Consider the following 4,776-nt stretch of genomic DNA (forward strand, 5'->3'; position numbering starts at 1 on the left):
TGCCACTTGCTTTAAATGTAGAGCTGAACATGCAAGATACTTAGAAAATTTAATTTAAAAGCCGTAGGTAAGTGGCCTCTAGAATGAGGTATTTGTATTCCAAGCTGTCATTAAAGACAACTTGTCATAAGTTCATCCAATATTTTGTTTTATATCACAAATTCCATTAAATTTTCATAAGCAACTGATAAGCACAGCTAATGCCTTCTCCCTTTCAACAATACACCACTCAAGAGCCAAGTTATACTCTTAAGTGGTCTTACTCAAAAGTAGGTTTTCTCCTAGTGTCCATAGTGGAAATGACACTATTTAAGAACTGAAATACTAAAGTAACTGAAAAACATGATGATTCTTGAATAGTACTATTTATCATCCAGGCAGTGATGATCTAGTAGGAAGAATTGGTATAATGGAATAACAATATATGTAATTCATACTTGAATGTATGTTTTTATCATAGATGCTTCATGACTATGTTAAATGAGAAGCAGGCTATACAAAGAATATAGTCAACATAATTTATATTGCATTAATTATATTTAAATAATGTATACACACTTTTGGAATAAAACTACACAGAAATATGTAGCTAAATCTCATCATATTATGATATGTGCTTGCAGCTTATAATTCTTTAAATTATTTCTCACTTTTTTATTCAGAATAATTTAAACAGTTCTTTATTATTTGAAAGAAATTAGCAAATTTAAATGAGGAAGAACATTCTCTCAACAAATAAAAAGATTAATTCTATTTTCTTTGAATAAATGATAAGATTTTTAAATATTTCACAAATAATACTCCATGTCATTTATTCCTTTTAACTTTAATCAGCATCATAGCTGTGATGGTTAGTGTCGATTACCAACTGGACAAGAATCTAGACTCACCTGGGAAATGATCCTCTGCTTATGGCTATCTTGATCAAGTTATCTGATGTTGGAGGAGTTCAACTGTGGACTGTATAAATGAAGACTAGGAACTGAGTGACTATGTGTATTTATCATTCTCAGCTTTCTAACTGTGAATACACATATGACATCTCTCCCAAGTTCCTGCCTCCATGACTTCCACATCATGGACTATACCTTGGAAATGTAAGCCAAAATAAATGTTCTGCTTTAAAATTGCTTGTCAGCCAGGAGCCAGCCAGTGGGGCAGCCGCGTGGCGCCCAGTGCAGCCAACGGCTGGGCAGGCCAGCCCCCTCCAACGTGGCAACAAGGATATGGCCCACAAGGAATGTGGGTGCCAGCAGGACAGGCCATTGGTGGCTATGGCCCAGCCCCTGCGGGCAGAGGAGCCCCGCCCCCGTCCCCACCCTTCACCTCCTACATTGTATCCACACTGCCTGGAGGCTTCCCCCCACCACAGGGCTTCCCACAGGGCTATGGCACCCCACCACAGTTCAGTTTTGGCTACGGTCCTCCGCCCCCACGCCCTGATCAGTTTGCCCCTCCAGGGGTCCCTCCTCCACCTGCCACCCCAGGGGCTGCCCCGCTGGCCTTCCCACCACCTCTGTCTCAGGCTGCCCCAGACATGAGCAAACCCCCAACAGCCCAGCCAGACTTCCCCTATGGTCAATATGGTTACAGGCAGGACTTGAGTGGCTTCGGCCAGGCCTTCTCGGACCCCAGCCAGCAGCCGCCCTCCTATGGGGACCCCTCTGTACCAGGTTCGGGGGTCCCCCGGCTGGCTGCAGTGGCTTCGGACGTGGGCAGAACCACAACGTGCAGGGCTTCCATCCCTACCGGCGCTAGCCAGGGGCATGGCGGCGGGGCAGGCAGGATTCGGGACTGGTGAACTTGTGACAATCACACTTGGGACAAAATAAATGACCACTCGACCTGGGGGGAGGGGTAGCGGAGGCCGCGTCTGGACTGAGGTTTTAAATATATTTCTTTTCTCTGACCCATCAGCACAATAAAAACATGTCACTGGTTCAACAACAGGGTTTAAAAAAAATTGTTTGTCTTAAGAGTATTCCATCACAGCTACAAGAACAGGAATCAGTATCGCTGTTTATTGCTCCAGTATTTCAATAAGAGGATATTTCTGATACCAGCAGAGCAATACTTAAGCAAATAACATATTAAGTCCTGCCAAAATGATTTTTTTCTAAAGTGTCCAAACATTTCTAAGTCTTAGTCTAATTGTGTATGCATGTGTGCGTGTGTGCATGTGTGTGTGTGTGTGTGTGTATCTGTGTATTTCTGTATGTGTCTCTGTATGTATTATGACTTGCAGCTCATATGTGCATTAAATATTTCTTGAATTGCTTAAAGTGGAGACATTTTCAAAGTCATACCTACCTTTACACATATTTAATGCACATATTTTAGTTAATAAAGATAATGTGATATAGTAGATTCTTAAAGATTAAAATATGAATTAAGATATTAAATGAGGGGCTGGGAAGACCACTCAGTGGTTAAGAGCACTGACTGATCCTCCAAAGGTCCTGAATTCAATTCCCAGCAACTATGTGGTGGCTGTCATGTGATCCAATGCATCTGGTGTGTCTGGAAACAACTACAGTGTACTCATAATAATAAAATAAATCTTAAAGACTGAACTATTTTTTAAAAAGATATTGGATGAGAAGGAGATATCCTGGTACAGTAACTGTAACAGTGGAGTACTGGTTTGTGAGTATGAAAGGGTGAACAAAAGAGAATCCTGGAAATGAAATTTCCAAAAGAAATTATTCCACATATAAATTTTGGAAATCTTTGGGAAGGAGAGTGAACTATAATACATTATATTTAAGGGGAGATAAAATGGCAGGATATTTTAAGATGGGATATTGCAAGAGTGATTTTTAAAAAGCATGACTCCTTATGGGGTAGTTCATTAAAACTTTGTTTACAGTGATGATACAAGCAGGTGTTCTAAGGGGAGGTGAAACATTCCATCCTGTAGGAAGTGAACAACTCAATAGGTTCAGGATGTCCCTGAAACCAAGTTCACTAGTCCCCTTCCTCCTCAGACACACATAAACAGTAAGGACTGCTGGGACTCTCCTCAAAGCTTAGCCGCCTGGTAAGGGCTCAGAACTAGCACTGGCCAAGCTGTCTGGATGAAGTATTGATCAGCTGACCCATGGGAGGAGACAGACACTAATTAAGCCATTTGAAGGAAGCAGAGACTAGCTGAGCCATATGGAGGAAGAGATGCTCTGCTCTAGCTGGAAGTTCAAACCAGCTGAGCCACCTAGAAAGAACACTCTTCAAACTCACCTCCTTTGGACTTTGGTGGTATTCACTTTGGGCTGTTGTTTGTTTCTTATTTGGTGGACATTTGTTCAAGTCTCCCAAGCAGTAGTATCACACAAAAGATACATACATACATACATATACATACATGAGATGAGTTCAAAGAGTGGGTATTGTTGTGAAAGAGTGAAAATTATTCACAATGGTTTACTGATGCTTTTTCTACGTGAAGATACAATTTATAGAATCTACTTTTGCCTCTTGAATCTGACAAGAATCTTGTGATTCCATTGATCAAAGGACCGTAACACATAAAAACAGAGACTACATAGAAAGAAAGTACTATCACCAATGTGTTTATAGCAAGAAAAGCAGAGAGGCTAGCATTGCATCCAAGTTAAGAGTAGCATGAAAAAAATTGAAAATATATTTAAATCTCTCTCTTCTCTCTCTCTCTCTCTCTCTCTCTCTCTCTCTCTCTCTCTCTCTCTCTCTCTCTCTGTCTCTCTGTATCTCTCTCTGTATCTCTCTCTCTCTCTCTCCCTCTGTCTCTCTGTCTCTCTGTATCTCTCTCTCTGTCTCTCTCTGTCTCTCTCTGTCTCTCTCTGTCTCTCTCTGTCTCTCTCTGTCTCTCTCTCTCCCTCTCTCTCTCTCTCTCTCTGTGTGTGTATATATGTGTGTGTGTGTGTGTCTTCTTTTGAGAAAAAAAAGAAAGGTGTAGTAAATCATTAGAATTCTGTGCTGAATATATTCCCTATCACAGGAAAACAAGCAAAGGTTGTTAATCCCAGAGAAAGACTATGGGAAGTCCTCTGGCCTTGTTTGTTATTCTTAACCTGACTGCTCCTTTATTCTTTCCACTGCAGTTTAATTTTTCAATTTGAGGCACCATTGCTATAAAACATGCCTCATTACCTTGTGGGAGGTAGCCGGTATCCATTAATTCAGTTCTTACTTCATTTGCTTTGCACACAGTCATAATTAGCTTCCAAATAACATAGGTACCTTCAATAGATTTATGACTTCAATTTTACTCTATATTTTCTTTTTTATCCTCTTTTTCCTTTTCTGATATTCTATAGAAGTTAAAAATTAAAAGGGCACAGTTGCTTTGGGGAGTGATTTCAAATAGAAATTTTCAGCATTCAGTTGTGGGATTTGGGCATTACAATAATTCTCTTATCTTAGAAACTTTGTTTTAAAGGCAAATTACTGAATTTTTAATCCTGATGAAAATATTTTAGACTTTACACCATAAATTCAGACAAAGAGGAGCTTGCAAACTTCACAGGATGTCCAGCATCCTGTACTTATTACGTCAATCTGCACATAAGGTATAGACATCATCCTTGAAATACTGTTTTCATATGAGAATTATACTACATATACAAACACCAAGTCTGTGAATAGATATGGATATGGTGGTGGTTGTAAAACAAAATCATTGGTTTCACTTTGTAGTACTCCCATGCAGAAATAGAACCTATTTCTATTTCCCTTGAGTTGGGCCATAGCCATGAAATTCCTTTGGTCAAGAGACTTTAGCACAAATGAGCTTGTCTT

At 39.9% G+C, this 4,776-nt stretch overlaps 1 pseudogene; it reads left to right on the forward strand.

Annotated features, from left to right (window-relative positions):
- Positions 1–1,111: 1,111 nt before the first annotated feature.
- On the forward strand, positions 1,112–1,921 carry LOC110287374 (DAZ-associated protein 1 pseudogene; annotated as a pseudogene).
- The last annotated feature ends 2,855 nt before the right edge of the window (positions 1,922–4,776 follow it).

The sequence above is a fragment of the Mus caroli genome, unplaced genomic scaffold, assembly GCF_978045245.1.
Source record: "Mus caroli unplaced genomic scaffold, Mus_caroli_1 scaffold_1, whole genome shotgun sequence".
Classification (NCBI taxonomy): Eukaryota; Metazoa; Chordata; class Mammalia; order Rodentia; family Muridae; genus Mus; species Mus caroli.